The 25,734-nt window shown below is 38.3% G+C and overlaps 1 protein-coding gene and 1 pseudogene across 1 annotated transcript in view; one reads left to right on the top strand and one right to left on the bottom strand.

Annotated features, from left to right (window-relative positions):
- PRIM2 (DNA primase subunit 2) overlaps positions 1–25,734 on the bottom strand; it is a 275,478-nt gene that overhangs the window by 229,148 nt on the left and 20,596 nt on the right. The window lies entirely within an intron of this gene.
- LOC106697540 lies at positions 3,979–4,674 on the top strand (annotated as a pseudogene).

Below are 25,734 nucleotides of genomic sequence, written 5' to 3'. Positions count from 1 at the left end.
AAGGCCAGATAGTTAATATGTTAGGCTTTGCGAGCCATAACATCTCTGTCATAAGTACAGCTTCCTGTTGCACCAAGAAAACAGCCTATATAAATAAATGGACACAGCTGTGTTACAATAAGACTGTACTTATGAACTGTGAAATTTACATTTAAATAATTTTCCTGTGCCAAGAAATTTTATTCTTCCTTTAATTTTTTTTTCAACTATTCAAAAATGTAAGGGAGGAATAAAAAATAAACAAAATAACAGATAAAATAAGATAAATAAAATTAAATTAGAATGTAAAAACCAGTCTTAGTTTGCAGGCCATGGGAAAAACAGGCATCAGCCAGGATTTGGCCCATGGACCATATTTTGATGACCCTTCCCCTAAGCAATGGATTTCAAAGTGTACCACTCACAAGAATCTCCTGGAAGGCTTGTTAAAACACAAATTACTGGGCACCACCCCTAGACTTTCTGATTCTTAAATATGTGGTGGATCCCAAGAATTGGCATTTGTAAGTTTCCTAGTACCAGGAATGTTCCAGTTCTCAGACCAATGCCTTAGACAACATACAAACAAGTAAACATGAACAAGCATTATTCGTATAACCATAAAGCAACATTATCTATAATAGCCCAAAACTGGACACTCATCATCAAAGGCAGAATGAATAAATGTGAGGTATATTCAGTGTAGAATATGGCACAGCAACAAAAATAATACAACTTCACACAATGTGCATAACCTGAAATATATATTAAGCAAAGTAATCCATGAACAAAATAAAATATACCTGATTATTTCATTTACATAAAGATTTGTCTTAATACAGAAAATTATATAGTTTAGCGATGAATAGTCGGATGATCAACTAAAAGAAAAAAGGTAAGGAGGAGGTTACCATAAAAGCAGACTAGTGGTTTCCTCTAGGAAAGAGAAGAAAAGACTGGTTGAAAGGGACACAAGAAGGCATTTCAAGGGTAACAGCAATGTTTTATTCCTCACCTGAATGACAAACTAATATTCACTTTATAATAATCTAATAAACTTATTTTTGTTTTATGTACTTTTCTGGATATGTTTATACTTCTTAGTGTTTAAAAGGTTAAAAAAGTAAAAAAAGCAAATGAATTGTGTTATAACAAAATATCATGCAGTCAGTAAAATTCTTCTTAAATTATAGAAATTTATGATTACTGTCGTAGAAGGATATCTGCAAAATACTGCTAGGTGAAAGTAAATTCAAACAGTTAGGTAAAGGTGAAGTAAAATAAATCTTTTAGGAGATTCCAAGCATGTCTCTGTATAAGTTTGTGCATGGAAACGGCCTACACAAAGATATAACTAACTCTGGGTAAAGGGATTATGGATAATTTCTACTTCCTTCTTTATACTTGCACATATTTTATTAAATTTATCCCTTAGATATTTCATGTTCTGGATGTTATTATAAATGGTATTTTCTTATTTCAATTTCTAGTCGTTCACTGCTTTCTTGCATATCTTTTTAATTTGTTCATTTACTTCAAAATTAAAAATACTGTTAAGTCCAAAATTAAAGACAGATTAAGTCCGAAAGTATTAGGGAGACACACAGAATCTCCACTTTTGCCATGCCTAGTGATTTCCACGTTTATCTAAACCTATTGAGTCATAGACTTAGGTTTCTTACTACTAGTATTAGTTAAGTATTTCTTTCTCTGCTTTTTCCATAGAAGGTAGAAATACAATAGGAAACTGATTTTCAAATGTGTTTTTAGAAACAAAAATCTTCCTTCAAAGGAAATCTTGCCTGGAATGATATTACATTGCAGAAATTAGAAAAAAAAATACTCTGGTTGAAGTAAGGCTGGGCCCAAAGCACTGCCCATTCAACCCACCATCGCTCCACCCCTACCCTTCTGTGGCCCATTTCTAAAGGGTACATTCAGCCCTAGACAGTTTGGCTCAATGGCTAGAGCATCAGCCTGCAGACTGAAGGGTCCCAGGTTCAGTCCTGGTCAAGGGCACATGCCCAGGTTGAGGGCTCGATCCCCAGTTGGGGGCATGCAGGAGGCAGCCAATCAATGATTCTCTCTCATCATTGATGTTTCTATCTCTCGCTCTCTCTCCCTTCCTCTCTGAAATCAATAAAAAATACATATTTTTTAAAATAAGTAAATAAAGGGTACGTTCAGGAAAAACCCTATAAAATACTTAAGTAATTGCACAAACAATACCATAAAGACAATGATAGCAGTAAATGGAAACAGAGTCACTGCTGGCTGACAAGTATCTCACCACTGTGTGATGGCTCAAAACTTTTGCTTGCTGATTATGTGCAAGTTGAAAGACAGCATAGAGGAGGTAGTTTAGATGTGTCAATCTGTAGGTTATTCAAAAGTCAGTGAAAGTTGAGGCCCATGCATGCCATCTGCTAGTTAATATGCTAACCATTTTACTTATACCATCTCAATTAATTCTACCATCAACCCGACAGGGTAGATATTATCTTAGTTTTATGGTTAATTGGTAGAAATAGAAGCCAAACTGGATTTCCAACCCACAAGGCCATGCGGTCTCCAATAAACAAAGGAAGTTGAACAAATATGTAATATCAAAATCAATGCAAGAAAAACTCATCAATTGAAAATTTTCACCTCAATCCCTTTTTGGTAATGAACAGAATAAAAATACAGAAACTAAAAATGTAATATAACTAGGTATCATGAGAAATCTTATAGGTAAAAAGAGTTCTTTGAAAGAATGCAGAGCACATATTATATATAATCAACCCTCCAGACTGTTTAAATTATGGTTTAGCAATAGCAAATATTTCTTTAAGAGCTTCATACCAGATTATTATGCTTTAGTGTTTGCTTTGTTTACATTTACCTACTGACAGTAACTTCTCTATTTGACTATTTACCTTTTATTTTGCATTCCATAAGAGAATTCCTTCAAAACTGAAATACACAACAAGACACACACTGCTGATAATATCTGAGAGAAGGTGGCTATGTCTTAGATCACTTTTAGAGCCATGCTGTAATTCTGAAACAGCACTGATAAAGAACAAACTGATCGGGAAGATACAGTAAAAGGAGAAAAAGAAATCTTCCTGTCTTCATGATGGTCTTTTTATTATTTTTAAGGAAATTTCCAATTTAAATATAAAAATATATTTCAAATGTGTTCAGTGGACATTTATTTGAAATTAGATAAAGTCTTAATATCCTCCCTACCATTAATAAGGGTAATCATAATTGCTTGAACAGTTTTTGCCCAGTTTTAACTGAATCTGAAAAACTTAAATTGAGACCAACTGTGTTAACTAACCATGGCCCTTTTATAATCACTTATTACAGCAATAAAGAAATAGGTACCTTTGGACATACAGATGCTTGTCCTAATAATATTTGGGGTTCTAACCAAACAAATCACAAGGCAATATATAAGTAATGCTAACACTTCTAGGATAATACTCTCCTTTCCCTAAACTCAATTCAAATACTTGTATTAACAATACCATAGGTGTTTACAAGCAATTACCTGCTTACCAAGTAAATGTCAGGGCAGCAACAGAAGCATACATCAGATCCACTGTCATACAACAGATGACATTAGTTACAAGAGACTTGACTTGTCAAATAGTCTTCTGCCTTAGAAATTCAGTCAAGACTGAACTAAAAATAATCTCAAGACCTTGAATAAAAACTAGGGTAGATTATTAAAGAATGTAATAAGATTTTCTTTCATTGAAACGTACCCCCCCCCAAACCCCTGGCAAAAAAAGTTATCTAGTCTTCTTAGATTAGAAATAACAGATAAAATTCTAAGGAAATCAACATGTTTCTAAACCATTAATCCAAAGTAACCACATGCACTCCAAATCACATGCATGCTATCTAAAATTCATGTCACATCCTGCCTTCTAGCCTTCCAGTAACATTGTTTTTCCTTGGTGCATTAGAGAGTTCATCCATGCTCTTTCCGGCCAGCGCTGAGCCATGGGCATCTCTCGAGACAACTGGCACAAGCGCCACAAGAAGGGGGCAAGAGAAAGCCCTACCACAAGAAGTGAAAATATGAGCTGAGACGTCCAGCTGCCAACACTAAGATTGGACCCCGCGGCATAGACACAGTCCATGTGCAAAGAGGTAATAAGAATAGCGAGCCTTGAGGCTGGGCGTGGGCAACTTCCCCTGGGGCTCAGAGTAATGTACATGAAAAACAAGGATTATTGATGTTGTCTCCAATGCACCCAACAATGAACTGGTCCACACCAAGACCCTAGTAGAGAACTACATCGTGCTCAGTGACCGCGTACTGTACCCACAGAGGTACGAATCCCACCAGGCACTGCCCCTGGGCTGCAAGAAGGGGGCCAAGCTAACTCCGGAGGAAGAAGAGATTTTAAACAAAACACGATCAAAGAAAATTCAGAAGAAATATGATGAAAGGAAAAAGAATGCAAAAATTAAGTCTTTTCAAGGAGCAGTTCCTGCAGGGCAAGCTTCTTGCATGCATCTCTTCAAGACCAGGCCAGTGTGGCCAAGCAGAGGGCTATGTGCTCAAGGGCAAGGAACTGGAGTTCTGTCTGAGGAAAATCAAGGCCTGGAAAAGCAAATAAATCCTCTTCCCTCCTATCTTAGCTCATGTAATAAAGGTGTTTATTCTAAAAAAAAAAAAAAAAAAAAAAAAAAGTAGTTCATCCATGGCCCTGGCCAGAGCACTGACCTGATACACCAAGGTTTGATCTCCAGTCAGGGTACACACAAGAAGCAACCAATGATGCATAAAAGGCAGAAAAACAAATGGATGTTTCTCTCTCCTTCCTTCTCTCTCTCTCTAAAAACAATTTTTAAAAATCAATAAATAAAGTTCATTGACTTGTCACACATATTCTAAATCTTCACTTATCTATTTAACTAATTATAATCAAAATTTAAATTTCAAAGAATTCTCACTGAAAAAATGTAGGATGATTATATGAAACTTTACTAATTAGTGTAAACTGCTATTGACTTCATTATTTCAAATTTTTAAAATAATCCTCAGTATTCTCTTCTGCTTTCTGAATAAAAAAAACTACTGGGAAAATATAAGCATATTTCATTTTCTCAGACTCCCTTAATGAGGTTACCCAATGCATGCCTCAAAAATATCCTCTAAAAGAGCAAGACAAAATTAAATGGCTTCCTGCTTCTACTAACAAAGAATCCATGTACGAAAGTAAAAACACTTATTGTGGAACAATTATAAAAGCAGAGCAACAGAGTGGAAAGTATATAGTTCTTGTAATTGCAGAAACCTAAGTTCAAATTTTAAACAAATTAACTAACCTCTTCGTACCTCTCTTTCTACAGTAAAATGAAGAAAATAATACCTACTTCATGTAGCTTTTAAATTAAATAAAATACAGAAAGCTCTAGAACAGACACAACAAATAACATGCCCTTAATTAATGGTAAATATTTATTATTACTATCAGCAATGTACATTTTTATTACCTTCTGTTTTCCAGGCTTTTTCCCAGGAATAAAGTGAAATGTTTCCTGCATCTAAACTGGTTTCAATAAACTTTTATTAGTTAAAACTATTTCTTCGATTAGTAAAACTAACATAAAACTGGTCTTTAGGGGATGTTCAAAACTAATAAAATAAGCTAGGTAATCACTGCAACATCTTACAATCAAAGTACAGTAAGTCTTCACTTACCATCGTCGAAGGCTCTGTGACTTTAAGCAAAACAACTGATACTGAAACCAATTTTACCATAGACTAATTGATATAAACTAGAGTTTAAGTTCCTACGGCATATCATCAGCATTATCATGAACTGACATTGAATGAAACAGTGTTATTCGAGGACCTGCTGTATATCATGCTTCACAAAATAAACAGCTTCCTAAATAGAGGTATATAAACAAACTGCTCTACCTGGAATCATATGGAATCACATTTCCGGGTAACTTCCATTACTGTGCTGGAGATGCTCAACCTTCACTCTGATTAATTTTCAACCAGCAAAGACCCTGAGCATTTGAGCTTTGACATTCTCTCTCCAGCACTATTCACAAATCCCCACACTTCAATCCTTAGGATCTATTTTATACCCATCCATTCAATGGTCAGTACCTGCTTCAAATGGCAAAGAGTATAATGGTATACTCTTTTTGTCAAGCACAAACCACACTAAGCTTTAAAAGTATAGGTGAAGTGTTATTTCTATATTTTACAATCATATAATTTTCCATACTACCTTACTCATAGAATTAAGGATTTGGGCTGTGTGGAGGTTTTTTATTTCTTTTTTATATTCTTCATCAAACCAGGAACAGAGAGCAGTCTCACTCTGCCAGGCATCCTGAACAGAGGTCAAGAGCGGCTCCAGAGAGGCAGCGTCCCACACAGTAAACACACAGGTGGAGACTGACTGTGTGGACCGCACTGCTATTCGCCCTATGCAGGGTCCCTCACTGAGGGAGAGTCATACAAGGGCCAGTGAAATCTAAGCAGAAGTGATATGTGTCACCCCCAAGCAAAGACTCACAAGCACATGGTTTACCTGCGTCTCTCCTCCCTCTGCCACAGCACCTGGTGAAGTTCCAGATACAGGCTGCTCAATCAGCCGAGGTGTGCGCCAATACGACACAGAGCAGGACTGGAGATGGCCCACAAGAGATACAGAGCATGAATAAGAAGCAAACCTTTTCAGGGGTCACAGGTCCAGGGATCATTTGTTACCACTGCATAAGCTACCCTTACTGGCAGAGTCATCTCCAGCCTCTTTGGATCACACATTTTTATCAATAAAATATGCTGAGCGCATACTTCCAGTATATGCATACTTATTTATAAATTACACCCATGTATTACTGTACATTATGTATGCAAAATAAGCCTTCCCTAAAATGTTTTAAAATGAGGTTAAAAATATATGTTGTATTATTTATTTCCTTCCCATACTCCCAAATTATCATCTTGGGTATACTACTTTGGAACCTGTAAACTATTACACTGGCCTCTAAAGTAAAGATATAAATAAGGCTTCCCAGCAAGTTATTCTATAAACTTCCAATCAATAATATTCAATCATGTTTATAAATATTGTGAAGTTTTCTACTTGAATGCACATAGCTCACTTTCTTTCTCGCACCTTGGCCCTTAAGCAAGAATGTGCCTTGGATTTGTATCGGAGCTTTTCAAAATTACAGGTTCTTGGTGCCACCTAGCCCTAGGGATCAAAGATCAGCTGTACAGTTTTTTTAAGTCCATTAGTGATTCTGACACACATCACCAGTGTCACGTGAATCTTAAGGAAAGAATTACCTTTTCTAAAATACACTTGTCATGTCCTGAAAATACCACCATTAATTCTAACATTCAATTTTTTATGTAGAATTCATTTATTCTTTCTAAAGCACTGAGGACCTGCTATGTACCAAGCACTACCTCCAGCAGATGGAATACAACTATAAACAAAAACAAAACTTGTTCTCATGAAGCTTACATTTTAATGGGGTGAGACAGACAATAAGTAACAAACAAGAAACTATCAGCAAGCTAGATTGAAAATAAAACAAGAAGTGCTATAGATGGACAACAGATGTATACTTTCAGTTCTGTGATCAATTAAACCTCTCTTAAGAAGTTATATTTTAAATGGAAATTTGCATGAAAAGGAGCCAGCTCTGCAAAGCCATGGCAAGAGCATCCCAAGCAGAGATAACAGCAAGTGCAAAGGTCCCAACAGGTCCTTTTTCCTAAAGATATGGAAGGAACAGAGAGAAGGCGGGCGAGGGCAGCGGCAGGCAAGGGGTGGTGTGAGAGGCGGTTACAGAGGTAGATGGAGCCCCAGACCTGGGTGAGACACTTTTATACTAAGAACTGTGCATTAAACAGAGGCTTTTGGCAGAGCAAAGTGCAGATCTGATTCACTGCTTATGCTTACGGGGCTATCTTGGTAGTTTAGGAAAAAGATGACAGTGGCCTGATAATAGAAGCACTGGTGGAAAGAACACAAAGGGACAGATCTGGGGTAGATTTGGGAGGCGACACAGACAGACAGATTGCGAATAGAGTCTGGAGAAAAAGACTTCTAGGTTTGGTGCTTAGTCACTGGGCAGACGGTGATGCCATTTATTTGATGTTTTTCTTGGTCCTCATTACGCTATTTACATTTTACTTCTATATAGATTTGTCATGTGTGTCTTGTTACAAGTCACCTCGAATCCTTTGTGGAAAGGGACATGCATCAATAAATGTAAATAAATGGTTTAAGTATCGGTTTTTCCTAAAATGAAACATATTTGTACTAGCAGGTAAAAATACATGTTAACAATTCCAACAATATTAAAACTACAATTAAAACAAATAATTAATGAAAAGACTGTTTAAAACACCCAATATATAATGAAACCATTAAGAATCATTTCTTTTATAATGAAATAAAAAATTTGTAGAGGAAAAAAATTTTAAAACAAAATAAAATAAAAAGTTTGTGGAGGAAGGCCCTGGCTGGATAGCTCAGTTGGTTAGAGCCTGATCCCAAGGTTTCAGGTTCCATCCCCGGTCAGGGCACGTAAGAGAATCAACCAATTAAAGCATAAATAAGTAGAACAACAAATCAATGTCTCTCTCTCTCTCAAATCAATAAAATAAAAATTTGTGGAAGACCCCAATAATGAGAGCAAACATCATGATTTTTAATATTATTACTAATTCTAATAAATACAGGTTTTATATCAGTAGTAAGCATTGTGCTCTATAATGGGCACCTTGTTTCCTGAATACACTGTGACCTAATTATTAATCTCCCTATGGAGATTAAAGGCTGCAATTCTTTGACACTCTTCCCATTGAGAGCTGAGATCTATTTGCCCTCCCCTGATCTGGGCTGGCCTATGACTACTTGGACCAACATGGCACAACTGATGCCATGCCAGTCGCAAGCATAGGCTTCTGCCTTGTTCTTGTGGAGTCCTGGATCACTCCAAAGAAGTTGTTCAACCCCCTAGTTTGTGGGATCTCATGGAGAGGATCCCAGCAGAGTCCAGCCTTCTACAAGTCCTCACCTTGGCACCAACATGGCAATAGAGCTGTCTTGTATATCCTAGGCCAGATTGCCTGCCAACCAAGTAACCCCACAGACACCATATAGGGCAGAAGTGCCCTGTTAAGCCCAGCTTGAATCCTAACCCTCAAAACTGTGAGATATCCTATATAATAAAAGCCTAATATGCAAATTGATCGAACGGCAGAACAACCAGTTGCTATGACAGGCACTGACCACCAGGGGGCAGACGCTCAATGCAGGAGCTGCCCCCGCCCGCAGGCCCCAGGCCAGCTAAGGCAGGTGCCAGGCCCCCCCACCACCCCTCAATCGCCCCTCTGGTCGCCCCACAGATCAGCCCTGATTGCTGGACAGGCCTAGGGACCCTACCCATGTACGAATTTTGTGCAAGTCTCTAGTAATAAAATGGTTATTGTTTGAAAATGTTAGGGTTAGGATTTGGCTTTAATTTTTGATATTAGGTTTTAGAATCATTGTTTTAGTTTGAGGGTAGTTGCTACATAATAACTAATAACCAGAACACAATCAACCTAAAATAAAAGTTAGTTGAAAACAATTTTCTATTTACAATTCAATGCTTACAACACACTTTCTTCATTTAAATGTACAAAAGAGCCATATACAGGAAAAAATATTTCATTTATTTTTATTATTTTATTTAATCTCAATGGAGGATATTTTTTCCATTGCTTTTAGATAGAGTGGACAGGAGATGGGGAGGAGGAGAAAGAAGGAAGAAGGGAAGAAGGGAGGGATGGGGGGAGGGAGGGAGAGAACATTGATGTGAGAGAAACACATCAATTGCCTGCCTCACACACACACCCTGAATGGGGCTTGGAATGAACCTGCAACCCAGGGATGTGCCCTTGACTGGGAATCAAACCCAAGACCCTCAGTGCTCAGGCCAATGCTCTAACCATTGCAGATACTGGCCAGGGCAGAAAAAAATATTTCCATTAAATTGTTAATAATTGGTAAATCTTTAGGAAAGATAGACAGGAAATAAAAAAAGGAAATAATTACCACTGTATAACTGTTAATTAACCAAAATTGACAGGATAGTATGTTAACTCACTTACAAATTATTTTATCATTTATTATCACCCACAACATTAAAAGTTAGAAAACGAACAGTAATTTAATATCCTGACATTCTAATTAGTATGTTGATGTCTCAGTAACTACGCCAAGCTGATCAATGTAAAAGCAATCATCTGATTACTTTATTACTGTTTTTTTAAACAGCACAGTCACATTTGAAATACACTAAAATTACACTAAAATGAAAGATTAATTACTTATATTCAAGCGCATTTCTTCTCTTCTACAAGAAAACAAATCTCTTTTTAAAAAAAGATGGCTAATTTACACAAGAGTTCTTCTTAAACGTCTCCTGAATAAATCAAAACAGCAGTCATTCCCGAGCTGGCCATGACAGGACCAGAAACATGTTAGGTACATTACAATCTGACCAGACACATCAAATACACATTCCATTCCAGCCCATCTCATTCAACAAACATTTCTGCAGTACTTTCTATTAGCCAGGTATAGCATCAGCAGATAATTCAAACAATAGTTAAGATGCTAATCTATAAATTAACTATAATATTTAACCACAGCAAAAAGCTTATAAAAGAAGACAAATTGATTCCACTCACAAGAGGAAAAAGCCTGGTGTCCAGCAAACTACTGCAGGAGAGCAAAGCTGAGAGCCTGAACACCCACCAGGCCTGGGCTTAGCCTCGCTTCTAAGTCACGGATGAGCAGAACGAGGAGAAGCACACGCATTACAGTGCACGAGAGGCGGCAAGGTGATCCTTCCAGGAACCTAATTTCAGAGCCCGGCTCAGCCATGCTCAAACTACTGTGATAAACTGAGCTGAAAGTCACCGATGGCACCGCTATGGCAGTGACTTCTGCTGAGGCTTAGAGAAGAACAGCAGTACACAGGTACTGGGCAGCATTTAGCATTAAACATGAAGATTTACTGAGAATAGCCTGATGCCACCCCAGAGACGGACAAACCTGGAAAGCCACGTGGGACAATGAAGATGAAAGTAACTCACTTCCAATTAAGCAATGTCTCCCTCTCCCTTCTCTTCCTTCTACTTCTCCCCTCAGTCAGAACTGAAACAACTTTATACCAAAAATCTCAATGAGTCTTTTGTTCAGTTATTTCTATGTATCTCATTCTTGCTGTCAGGCAATCCTTAGGACAGTAGACCAACAAGCTGAAGTAAAATAATCCTAGAATACTGTGACAGAAATGGAAGAAAAAGATAACCAATTAAGAAAGATGGAAAGGAAACAGCAAGAAGTTACAGATGACAGGCTCATGCCTGACTGGATGTAAGAATAGCAGTACCACTAATAAAAATGGTTTTCCCTGACACAGTTCCTCCAGACAAGTACATGAACAGTCAAGCGAAGTAATATTACCCCAAGACCCATCCTGTCTGCAGCCCAGCCTTCACAGAGGCTGCAAAGCATATGCTGGGTGGAGAGGGCCAAGATTTACAATAGCATCTCCAACAGCACACCAGTAGATTCTGACTCTTAGGTTCCAGCCCAGGGCAGTTTCTGATTTCTTACGTTATTCAGATCTACTTCCCACAAACTAAGGCAACATGAGAACATTTTATTATGCATTAGATACTTATATAATTGTGTTGTGGTTCCTCACTAGGTAAGACCAGAGGGTTAGGCACCAAGGACTATACAGTGGGGCTTTGACTTACGAGTTTAATTCGTTCCGTGACGGAGCTCGTAACTCAAATTACTCGTATGTCAAATCAAAAAGTGAACAAGTGAGACATGTGATGCTGGGCTGATGTTGTGGCGTTCACTGTGATGTTCGCTGCGCCAACTAGCGGTGGGGTATCTGAAGCTGGCTCATAACCTGAATTTTAGCTCGCAACTCAAAGCAAAAAATAGGCCGAGAGACGGCTCGTATCTCAAAAAACTCGTTAGTCGGGACACTCGTAAGTCAAGACCCCACTGTATAGGCTGCACTAGATCTCCCTCCTGCTCACTCAGAGCCACACTGTGCCCAGTTTGGGAAATATTTACTGACTACTGAGACAGTCAATAGTTTAAGACTGAACTCTTATGATCGTAATTTGTTTTCATCAAAATATATTTGGAATTTTATTTCAATAGCTTAACCTAAAATATTAGATTAACAATATCTCTGATTTCACATAATTAAACTATAATCAGTAAATATGTTAAAGCAAACTTGAATGAATAGTAAGTATGCTTCACAACTAAAGTAATCTGAAATTTGTTCCCCTCTCCCGTTTCCCTATGAACTAAGTGAATCAAACCTTTGAAATTTGCAACTGTTTCTTTAATTCCAAACTATTTATTTCAAGCACCCTGTTAATTGGCAGAATGCCTATTTCTTCACAAGGCTTTCTATTACTGAGCATCAAATTTTCTACTTTATGACATCTCCCTTATGTTATCTTCTGCAATAACCTTTTGGTGCACAATTTAAAGGCCTCCCAAACTCAATCTTTCTCAATGTTCCAACTGGCAAATGTCTTCAAAAAAAAAAAAAAAAGAGTAATTTGCCCTTCCCACTTTACAACATAGCCCAGTAGAAAATTGTTCAACTTTACTTAGTTCTAAGTTTTTAAACTATGTGTTATTTTGGACATTTTCAAGATCATTAGAAGCAAGGCAGCCAAGCTCTGATTCATGAAATAGCTGATGAAGACGGAAGCTTTCCAAGTTAAGCAGCTAACAGTAGTACTAGTATATTATAAAAATAAGGCTTCACTTAGCTGGGAGGAAAGGATAAAACTCATTTATACAGGCCAATGGTTTATTCAAGCAAATGGAGAATGAAATGAAAAAGTAGGGAAAAATAAGGTCATAAAAAGAAATTGATATGTTACATTTTCTCTTATAGGCCATGGGAAAATCAAATACTTGGATATTAAGTTTTTAATGTCAGCTGTTATTAAAATTATATTTCCATCATATATTTCAAATTCAAGCAGATAACAGAATACAAACAATTTTTTGTGCCTGGAGTGAAGTGATAAGAAGTGTTTATTCCAAGAGATGCTCAAATACATATATTTATAACTGGAAATAATAGAAAGCAGTTTTATGGCTTTGATAAAGGTGTCCTATTTGTTGACCCAATTCAACATTTTTAGTTCCTCAAAAACTTAGTCAGATACTTGAGGTTGAAGCTGGCACGATATCTCTCAAAATCTCTCTGCTACCTTTCTGCCTTCTTTTCTTTTTTGATTCAGTTCCAATAAGACTGTTAGCTCAATGATACCTTCCTAGATTAATTCAGCCGCTAGCAATACCCTCTTTTACTTAACTCTTATTGACTACATCAAACATTCTGGCAGACAATTATTTTACTTGTTCTCTGATTCATGAAAACAGTCTCTTCCTGTTCTCCCAAACTAGCAGAAGCATGTTAATGTAAATCCTCCATGACACACAACATAATGCTGAAGACACATAGAAGATGTCTTAAACATTAGCTATAAAGTAACATCAAGGATAACAGTGAATCCAGAACTTCCATGTAGGATGGGCTCGGAAGCAGAATTCTGGTAGCTAGGGACTTATCTTTTTCTTTTAAATTGATTTGAGAGACAGAAAAAGAAACATCAATTTGTTGTTCCACTTATTTATTTTTAAATATATTTTTATTAATTTCAGTGAGGAAGGGAGAGGGAGAGAGAGATTAGAAACATCAGTGATGAGAGAGAATCATTGATCGGCTGCCTCCTGCATGCCCCCTACTGGGGATTGAACCTGCAACCCAGGCATGTACCCTGACCTGGAATCGAACCAGGACCTCCTAGTTCATAGGGTGACACTCAACCACTGAGCCACACTGGCTGGGTTGTTCCATTTAGTTATGCATTCATTGGTTGATTCTTGTATGGCCCTGACTGGGAATCAAACCAGAAACAATGGCATATTAGGATGACACTATAACCAACTGAGCTACTAGGCCAGGGCACTAAGGACTTATCTTAAACATACATCAAGGAGGAAAAGATACTATTCACCCATTTCTCTTACTTTAAAGTCCATCAATAGCTCCCTCCCCTTGGTAACACCCCTACTCAACTTACAGTTCTATCCCTAATAACTGTCCTAAAACTGTTCAAGTGTTTCACTGGCACTTAAGGTACAAATTCATATACAGGAAGATGCCATGATGCCACTCAGAAGGGTTGGCTTTGTTAAGGGACATCCAGTTCCCAAGGACTAGAGTACAACAGTAAGCAGCACCCCTGGCACTACCCAAAGGCCACTCTTCCATGCCCCATCAACTCACAGCCCTCCCACCACTCCTCTCCATCAGAGATGTGAAAGCTCATTTCAGCCTGGAAGGACCTATCTATATATACAAAAAGCCAGCATTCCTAACGACTGCAACGACCAAACAACTAGTCATCATGAGGTGCATTGAGCACCTCTCGGTCCCTAGCCGCCCCCACCCCCACCCCGCCCGCAGCAGGGCAGCTCACAGCTCTGGAAGCAGGACAGGGCGGCTTGGCGGTTGCTCACGGCTCACACACAGTTTCATGCGCTGGGCTTCTAGTAACATTAATATGAACCTCCCTGTGAAAGCCATCATATTCTTGTACTATTATAATTATGTATCTCATCCACATTGGGACATAATAGCTTTTCCTTCCAAAGCCTGAACTCCTACCATACCTCAATGTGGCCACTTGAATTCTCTGCCCTCAAAATTGAAAAAAGAGAAAATGTTGAATTCATTATTCTACATCCTTCATATTGTTTTCTGTAATGACCTTGACATTGATCTCTTACTCAAGATATCAATCAGTTGGTTCCTTATCTATATTCTCCTGGCTACTGTTAGTTTTAAGTTACGAAAAAAAAGGGGCAAAAATTATTTGTTTTGTAGAAATAATTACAAGCAGCCTTAGGAAACTTAAAGAGAATTTTATGCTGCATCTTGTTGACTTTCTTTCTTGCCTCCAGCAAGATCATTACAATCCAAATGTGATACAGCTTAAGGAACCCAGAAAGCTGAGCAGCAAATGCAAACAGCTGTCTGTGTGTTTGCATCCATCTATGATTCTCCTGTTCCTTAAGCAAAGTGTTGTGATAGCAGCAAATGTGTTGTCTGCCAACACAAAAGAGTTTTATTAGGCTTCAACTGCCCTGTTAGCCTGGACTTATGAAATGGCTTTTTAAATATATGTGCAGTCTTTCAATAAGAAGTAATTTCAATAGATTTTCCATATGAATTAAAATCTCCCCCTTACCTAAACCCAAACTTCACAAAGCAAGAGACAATACAAAGCATTAAATGTTGAAAATAAAAAAGTAAAAATCAACAATCATTTCAAAAGGGCACACAAAATTCAAGGAGCCTATATGGTATAGCATCTAGAGCAGTGGTTCTCAACCTTCCTAACGCCGCGGCCCTGTAATACAGTTCCTCATGTTGTGGTGAACCCCAATTTCATTGTTACAAATTGAACATAATTAAAACACAGTGATTAATCACAAAAACAATATGTAATTATATATGTGTTTTCTGATGGTCTTAGGCTACCGCTGTGAAAGGGTCGTTCAACCCCCAAAGGGGTCGAGACCCACAGGTTGAGAACCGCTGATCTAAAGTAACTTACGATCGCTTTTATTCATTTACTTATAGCTCTTTCTATTTAAAATCCCTTGTAGCAACTATACTGTGCCTTGAACATATCTCTTAGTTCACCATTAATTCAGGCTACTTTAAATTTTCGCAAACTCTGAGGGGGTACGAGCACTGTGTAACATCAACCACTTTACACCTTAAATACCTCACTTCCCAGGGTCCTGAAACATAAAGAGGTTTCTTTGAAAGTAAAGAAGACACATAGGACGCCCAGACTACTGGCAGACATGTGGCAAGCCTCTCTTCTTCAAAATTAAAAAGCCGTGAGCTTTTCAACCAACTCTTTTTAAGCTGCTTCACCAATCACATTTGTGAATGATAGAAAACATGTATCAGACATTTCCCCATTCCTTTCCCTTCTGAGTAACCTGAGCTACCTCAGAGTTAGCTTCTCTAGTCACCTAATTATCAGAATTTCATTTTCCATATATTAATCATAGTTTTTGACTTATACAGGTTTCTTTATATTCCATAAAGTCTTTTCTAATCATGGTAGGGTTGTTTGAGAGCATTTGGGGTACACTGTTTTGTAGTGTTCTCAGTTCAAATTGAAGAAGCCGGACTCTGGCTTAGCTATGGATTCTGATGATCTATTACTGAATAACAAAACGTAGCAGCTTAAAACAGCAACCATTTTATTAAAGCATCTCCCAATTCTGTTGGTCAGAAATTCAGAAAGGATGCATCTGGCAGCCTATCTGGTCCTCATGGTCACTAGAGGTCCTGAACTCACTGCTATGAAGAGTCTAAGGTGACTTCACTCACAAGGCATCTGGCACCTTGCTGGGACGGCTGAAAGTGTGGGCTCAGCTGGGGCTGCTGGGGAATGCTGAGACACAGCCTGCCAGTCTGCACTTGCTGGTCTGTGCCAGGTTTCAGAACACATCTCTCCAGCTCTAAACATAAAGAGCAAGTAGTGTTGTTGTTGTTGTTGTTTGTGGGGTTTTTTAAAATATATTTTTATTGATTTCAGAAAGGAAGAGGGATAGAGAGATAGAAACATCAATGATTATAGAGAATCATTGATCAGCTGCCTCCTGCACGCCCCCTACTGGGGATCAAGCCTGCAACCGGAGCATGTGCCCTTGACCAGAATTGAACCCGGGACCTTTCTGTCCACAGGCCAACGCTCTATCCACTGAGCCAAACCAGCTAAGCAGCAAGTCTAGTTAGACTTCTTTCATGGCATCTCAGGACTCTCAGAGTAAGTGTGCCAGATATGGAAGTGGAAGCTGTCAGTTTCTTAAGGTTGCACCCAGAAATTGGTACAGGGTCCCCTCCACCATATTCTATTGATCGAAGTAGTTACAAAACCCACAACACTCTATTTCCCTCCATCCTATTACGTCGTAACTTGTTTTTAATCTTCAGGGAGCTACAAATAACTGAATTTTAAAGTAACTTCTCCTTTTATCCTTTGTTTTTTGCTTGTTTGTTTTTATTGATTTCAGAAAGGAAGGGAGAGGGAGAAAGAGATAGAAACATCAATAATGAGAATCATTAATCAGCTGCCTCCTGCACACTCCACACCAGGGATACAGCCCACAACCCAGGCACGTGCCCTGACTCGGAATCGAACCATGACCTCCTGGTTCACAGGTCAATGCTCAACCACTGAGCCACACCGGCTGGGCCTCCTTTTACCCTTTGAATTAAAATGTAAAGCATGCTTATAATCAGGAATAGTCCACTTGTTAGTCTAGCACTTATCTATACCATCCCTAACTCCCTCACACTACATAAAAAGAAGCAAGATTTGCACTAAAATCTGTGTTTATTTTAATGAAACTCTAGTACTTCAAATTCTATTAGCTTATCTAATACAACTGAAGTTCTTATAAGTTTTTACTGTACATGTATTTGTAGCAATTATTTTTAAATGACTCAAAGGGATATTGGGGAAAGAATCCAATTTCTCCATATATACCACCTTTTGCAAATCTCATGCAAAAGCTAGAATGGCAATGAATAATAATAATGTTAACATTTATTGAATGCTTACTATCTGCCAAGCACTGTTCTAAGTACTTTAAATATATTAACTCATTAAAGCCTCCCAACCTTATGCGGTAATACGATTATATTTTCAGTTTTGCAGGTAAGGAAACCAGAGAAAAAAACTAGTACGAGGCTGTCCAGTATTCAACCCTAGATGGTATGGCCCCAGAGCCTGTGCTCTTCACCCCAGAACATATGACCCATAGGTTGTCCCCACTGGGAAAGCAGCTACCTCCTCCTACACCACCCTTGATCTTGGTGCAGGTCAAAGCAGGATTCCTATGTCTCTACCTCAGATCCCCTTGTCTCCAACACAAAACCTCAGGTCCAACACAAAACCCCAAACATTTATATCTGACTTAGATTAGGGGAGATACAGTTTCTGCCTGATTTCCCTAGTCTTCACCCCAAATCAGCTAGAGACACTTGACTAAATAGTTTCCTGTCTTTACTTTCCCTGAGATGAAGACAAGCCCGGAAGAATACAAAGGCTGGAATATGGATGAAAATTCTTGCTCAGTTACTGAACTAAGATGCTTCCCCTGCTTCTAGGCATTAATACTGACTCATACCTATTGACTGTTTCTTGACACATCTCAACCTGTTAAGTACAAGATCTGGTACCTTTGAGGAGAATCTGGCATACCTGTCTCTAATACACCTGCCTGTTTCCGAGCCTGCTTTGAATGCACGTGTCTCAGCTCCCTTGTGCTGTCTGATTCACAGCAGAAGGAAAAAGGAGCCAGGAAAAAAATCAGAGACCCAAAGGACCAACAAAGGTACAACTAGAGAATCTAATGAGCTCAGTAAAAAAGTCATAAACTTCTCATAAACTTTGGAAAACCTAAAATGCATGAACTGTTTACACCATGTCTTTGGTGTACAGCTTTGTGGATTATGCTCCCCTGTGCTGCACCGGAAGTCTATACATCACTACTGGTATTTGTTATTCCTTAAGTTTATGTCTTAATTAGTTTGACAAGTTGATTTTAAATAATGAAAGCCATCTCTGAAAGGTCCATTTAGACTTGTGCAGATAATCAGCATCTGCTTCTAATCAAACTGAGATGATTAGCAAATTAAACCCTTTAATTAGCATTTTGCATAATTTAGGCAAATTATGCTTCTTAGGTTTAAGAAGGTGAAATGGGGTGAATTTATCAGTTAGATATTCCTTTACATCTTTATTAATTATCTAATTTTTTTAATTGTTTTATTGCTTAAAGTATTACAAAGAGTATTACATATATCTCCCTTTTATTCCCGCCCTTGACAATCCCCTGGCCTCCCCTACCCCCCAGTGTCTTATATCCATTGGTTATGCTTATATGCATGCATACAAGTCTTTTGGTTGATCTCTTACCCCCCCTTCCCGCCACCCAACCCTCCCCAGCCTTCCCGCTGTAGTTTGACAGTCTGTTCAAGGCTGCTCTGCCTCTGTATCTATTTTTGTTCATAAGTTTATAATGGTCTTTATTATCCATAAATGAGTGAGATCGTGTGGTATTTTTCCTTCATTGACTGGCTTATTTCACTTAGCATAATGCTCTCCAGTTCCATCCATGCTGTTGCAAATGGTAAGAATTCATTCTTTTTTACAGCAGCATAGTATTCCATCGTGTAGATGTACCACAGTTTTCTAATCCATTCATCTACTGATGGGCACTTAGGTTGTTTCCAGATCTTAGCTATGGTGAATTGTGCTGCTATGAACATAGGGGTTAATTATCTAATTTTACCACATATACAGAAAAATAAAGAAATATAAATTAAGTTCAGTTTAGTATGCTAAAACCTAGTACTTCACAACATTTAAGCTAATTCTGTCATTTAGGGCAAATTATGGTAATACTCAGGAGAGAAGAGAAATATTTTATATCAGTTTTCTCAATTAACTCTCTCAGAGGTCAACTTTACCCAAACTGGATTCAAATGGCATGTTTTATGAAGGATGGAAGGAATGGAGGAATGGAGGAAGAGAAGGGAGGGAGGGAGGGAGGGAGGGAGGGAGGGAGGGAGGCAAGGAGGGAGGAAGACTTCTTTCCACTTTTGTCATTCAATACTGCAGAAGCCAAGGTTAATTTCAGGCGCTCAATCATACAGTTTTAAAGAAAAGCACTCATAAAAAGGTAAGTAACCTGTCAATTTTCTTTGTTAGACAAAGAGAAACCAGAAGACAATAAAGTAGCAAAGCTGCCATCACAACAAACCCAGCTAAGACATTACTTTTACCTATAGGAACGACATTCTCACACACTGATGCTGACATTATCTTAAAAAGAGATATCCTCTTTTAACTGACCCAAAACACCCCATTAGCTAACAAACGCAAGTAACTCTGATATTTAATAAGCAAAGTCAGGTAATAAATTGCAAGAGCTTAAGGGATGGTGGAGGAGGCATCCAGTCTTTCCTTTCTAACATACCCTGAACCCCAGCTTCTGATGAAGACATGGTCTTGGCAATAGCCCCTATATTCTAGAATTAATCCTCTTATGAAAAAATAGAGGCAGTGAAATTCAAAGGTAGATTTTTCTCATGACTACAGACAGCAACCTACTCAAAACTTCAAATAAATCGCATCTTTATCCTGCCATAAATTCTACCCAAAATGTAGCTCTTTTTTATGTGTGTGTGTGTGTGTCAGAGGAAGTCGTAAATAAAAAAGAAGAGAAAAAAATCATGCCAAGGTTTAAAAAGGGATGCTAAAATGAATTCTAATCCATTTTAAAGGAAATGCAACAAACTCAATGAAAACCGAGGCAGAAGCTATCCTTGCCAAATGCAAATTCCAAAATATCTGTATGCAGCTTCCACTGCACCCTGGACAACCTGTAACTAGAGAAACAAACAATAGCTCTCATGCACACTAATCAACACACAGTACCAAACTGTGTCTTCAAGGACTCACTCGAGTGGCAATATTTTTAATATAATTTACAGTGCTTCGCATCTACAGCACTCGGAAAATATTAGTCCGCTCACTGACTGGAAAACTCAGGCCTGCATTCCAAAGGCTGCTTTCACAGGCATTTCAGAGTGGGTCTCAATCAGACAAGGAATCGACAGCCTAACTTGGAGCAAGTACAGCTCTGAAATGACATGACATACATCCAACTGAAAATACTAATTCCTCTTCACCCTTAAAACATCAACAGGGCAACTGAAATGTAAATATAAAAAGCTTGAACTCTCAGTTTATAAGCAGCTAACATTTAGTCTTATTCATTTTCTATTTAATAAAGCCCTTTAGCCATTTACTCTTAAAGCAGAAGGAAAAAAACATAAACAACTGCAAAGCATGACCATCCATTCATCTCACTATTTTTCCCTCCTCCACAAACGGACTGTTGGAGCTGAAGTACAGTACTCTGGCTCCCCCACATGACGCTGTCAGGGCAAAACAATCCTGCCCGAGAGAAAAAAAGAGGCCACATACATCTGGGTTTCTTTACCCGGTCTTCATCCGAGGAAATCTGGTAAAACTTCATCTGAGTTTCACCATCATCACCCCTCATTTACCCAACTCTTTACCTCATCAAAGGAAAGCATTATTGATAGCCAACCAAGAGTTTATCTCTAAATCCCAAAAGATGAAGGAACTATATAATTAAGAAACACATGAGAACAGTACAGGTGAAACTACTGTACCCAAGTTTGCATTGTAGAGGAATTAACAGTCAAGAGCAATGAGAGCTTTCTCTTAAAACACCTTCAAGTGAATTAAATAATTATCACAAAAATTAGTTCCAGGATTACAACTGACCAGACATTCAAAAACCTGAATGTTCTAATTTGAGAAATAAAAATATCACTGCTAATAAGGTCACTTGCTTAATTTTAAACATTCGATACAATTTCTAGAGTTAGAAGTATAATTCAGTTCTTTCTGTAGATGCATAACCAAAGCGTTTAATAAATAATAAGATAGCTAACCTTTAGTAAGTATTTATGACATGCCAAGCACTATGCAATTTACCTAGAAAATTTCATTCAGTTTCACAATCCTAAAAGGGATATACTATGATATTCTCGATTTTATGAGGCAGTGAGAGGTTAGGTAGCCTGCAAAGGGCCATAAGAAATCCCCTATAAAATTTATTTTCCCAGGTCTTCTCACTCATGCTCTCTCCCTTTGGAATCTTCTTTCCCACAATTTAAAATAATACTGTTATTTGGTATTTGATTATATAATTTCAACTATGATCTCTTCAACACAAACATTTTGAATTATCCACTGTATATCTCCATTGGCCCACCAGGACTCACAAGCAATATTTTCACAACTAAATATACCAAAACATACTCCTATTCCTATATTCCCTACCATCACTAACATTACACTACTATTCTTGTACTCTATATGCCAAATAGCTTGGAGTCATCCTCAGTTCACATTCCATTAGGCATCAAATCCTCAGGCTACTTCCGTACTATCTACCATATCTGCCCACTTCTTGCCACTGCCACAGCCACTGCTAGAGTTCAGACCTTCATTCAGTCCCTTCATCAACCCACTCCCCTTACATGGCATTAACACAGAAATTGGCAATATCCTAACAGAACTCTGCCATAAGCCTCCACATTCTATTACTTGGCAATCCTTTTTTTTTTAGCTTTTAATTATAAAATAGTTATAGACTTACAAGAAACTGCAAAAATAGTAGAGAGGTCCCAAGTACCCTTTACCCAGTGTCCCTCAATGGTTGCATCTTACATAACTATAGTCCATAGCTAAACCAGGACAAATGATGGGACAACGTGTGTATAATTCCATGCCATTTCGTCACATTTGTAGATTTGTGAATCAACCACAATTGGGAGTAATTATGTTTACCCTGAAGGTCTTAGTGCTAATTAATTAATCTCATTAAGCCTTTAATAGACTCTGCCTCATGTTCGGTTAGTAAGCAGGTTCACTAGAAGACACGTGAAGTGGTATCAACTCTCCACTTCCTTATCCACTCATACTGCAGTTACCTTCATCACACTAAATTGTGACATGTCAGTCGACGCCTCAAAAACCTTCAAAACTCCCTTCTGCCCTGATCCTAACTTGCTAGCCTCATCTCCACTCTTCCCCATAATTTAATGACAAACTTCCTTGTCATAAAAATGGACAACTAAAACCAAGGTTAATGTGGGAATCAGTACATGAGTGTATTTCCTTGAAATAAAAAAGGAAAGGAAAGCAATAAAATACTGTTAAATGAACAGAATATAAGACACCAGTAGGCCTCCAGAAGGGTTGGAGTTATGTGATGATTAGGAAAAATCAGATGGAACTCTGCCTGTGTTCAAGCTGGAAACGAAGAGAAAGACGACGCTGCATGAAGGAAGAGCGGGCTGCTGTTGCTAGGGGAAAAAAGAAAGAAAGAAAGAAAGAAAGAAAGAAAAGGCCTTCTATCACCAACTCGTCCTCAGAACAGAACTCCAGCAGCCACTTAGTTCCACAAAGAAGCAAGCCACCCATCATCCTAAGCCACCTATCCCATCCCAAACCATCCCTCAGGTTTTACCTGCAGGACCTGCAGGCTGACAAGTTAAATACATCTCAGAGGTCCCTAAGCCAAAAGGCAAAGTTCTCTCAATGGTGTACAATGCTTGGAACTCCTCTCTGGCATTATTTACACATCATCAGCATCATTATGAACTAAAATATAAATAAACAAACTGGAAAAAGTAGAATTATTTTGATGGTTAACATTCCTTAAGACTGGCTATTTGAAGTCATAATCATAACTATATACTTTCTAGGGATTATTTCTATACAAAGGTGATCCTCACTCTAAGGGCAGCGCAATCCAGGGGAAAGGCCCCTTCGCTCTGTTCCATGTTCTATGAAGACAGCCCTAAGAGAAACAGAAAGAACCGAATGTCCTACCCCAGGCCCACCAAAGGATCTGTGAACAATCAGCCAGTCTTCATTCTCTGCATCTCAGAAGTCTGCCTTCACTGTTCCACTGAGATATTGGGAAGCTCTGCGTTCATAATACATGAAGAGCTTTTAACTCTATTTAGTAGGGACACAAAGAAGTATTATTGTGATGCCGCTTTTGGCTGTTTCCTCCATCTGCTATGCTCACAAGTTGTTGTGGGTACTGGAAGCATGTGACATTGAGGGTTTAATTTAAGAAGGCTATTTGTTTTACAAAAAATAAATAAATAAATAATAGGAAGATATCTAGATATAACTTGTGCCTGGGATGATAGCTACTTTAGTATTAGTGAGGTAAACACTATGTTTTTTAAGGGGGCAAGTCCATAAATAAAATATAAAAGCAGAGTAATTTAAAACAAAATAATACATAAATGAACAGGCATAGTGCATTCAGTGGCATGGTCAAGTAGTTAGATTCTGTACCCATTTCTGTACCCATCCCCAGAAACACTGAAAGGCCCAGTCTGAAACAGCCAATAAACCTGCATAACTTTTCTTCCCCAACCTGTTAAATTAAATTGTTCCTATCTCGAGCATAACTCCACTCTTAGATTTTGGTTTACACCGATCGTGGAACATTACATGAGTTATTGTTGAACATGAACTAAAACATACAGTGTGATAAAAAAAAAAATTTTAAAACAAAACAGGTACCAGAGAAGAAAAGCAGCAAAGGGTACAGAAAAGCCATGAACTAGACAATGAGCCCCTCAACCATGAAGCTGTGTGAATAGAATGTTTTCCCTGGAGGCATAACACATATTACATTGGGAAAACGACTTAGAGTATATGTAATATATTTGGTTTCTATTTCTGCCAAGAACTGTCTGCTAAAATAAAACATCTTAGTAAAATTACACTTAATGCTTTAATTTCCTACATTAATGTAAACCTCTAATTTCACACCTGTGTTTGCATATTCCTCTTGATGGGCCCTGTCACCTTAAATGTCAGCATCGATTCCACTTCATTGCAGCACTAGGTAAGGTCTAGCTGGGAAAGAAATCTGCTCATATAGTTCGTTAACATGCTCTGTGATTTGCACATTTCAAAAAGCCTAGAGGTCTGACTTTGGGGTTCCAGTTCTATCACTTAACTCTGCGGAGGTCACTTAACCATCCTGAGCTTCAGTTTCTCATGTTGTGAGGATTAAATTATATAGTCCGTGTGAAGCAGTTAGCTAAGTGTGTGATACTCAATAAATAGCTAACAAATGCTAGCTGCTAGGGACTAACTTCTCTCCTCTGTCTCCATATATCACAGGGCAGACCAAAACCTTAACAGGTCCACTGCTCACTGAGTATTCAACAAGCATTCCTTCCTTGGTGAATGAGAACCCCGTGCACGTTCCGACACAGTCCTCTAGATTTTCTAACATTCATGCAGAGGCCCTGCTCCCTGGATCAACTAAAAGGAGCTAGAAAATATCTGGCTATTGGGCTCCAATACAGATGACAGAGGATTTTCTTGCCCAAAAGCATCATGGGACACTGGAATTGAGAGAGCACACTTTAACCAGAGATAACAGGAAAAAAATCCAGACAGTTGGCAGAACTCAATGGCTCAAGTATGGCACCAGGAGTCTGAGAGTCAAAGAGATCAGCAACCAGTGGCAGGTAGAGAATAAATGGAAGAAATTCAGAACAAGAATTTTAATTGCTCTGTCTGTATGCCTTCAGAGAGGTGGGCAGTAGAGGATGGATAGGCTGACAGGGCCTGGGCTAATTGCCTAACTGTTGTTATTGCAACTACTTCTTCCTGCCGTTGGTAAATCAGATTTAGCCACTCAATACTGAGAACACAAAATGATTTTCTTTGCAACTCCATCAGCCCTCCATATCCCTGTTTCTCATTCTCATTCACAAGTCCTAGGAAAAGGCAGTCTGACCGAGGCTCTAAACTAGTTCATGACATGGCTTCAGCTAAAAAGGATTACATTTTCAGGGAGCTTGAGGGGAACAGGAAAAGGTTAGGAAGGTTACAGAATGAAAAAAATAATGTATACATTAAAAAACTCAGTATCTTTTTTTGGAACAGCTTCAGAAAACATCCCACTTTACAAT

This window comes from Myotis lucifugus, unplaced genomic scaffold (genome assembly GCF_000147115.1).
Source record: "Myotis lucifugus unplaced genomic scaffold, Myoluc2.0 scaffold_80, whole genome shotgun sequence".
Lineage (NCBI taxonomy): Eukaryota > Metazoa > Chordata > Mammalia > Chiroptera > Vespertilionidae > Myotis > Myotis lucifugus.
This window is presented reverse-complemented; position numbering and strand designations above follow the sequence as displayed.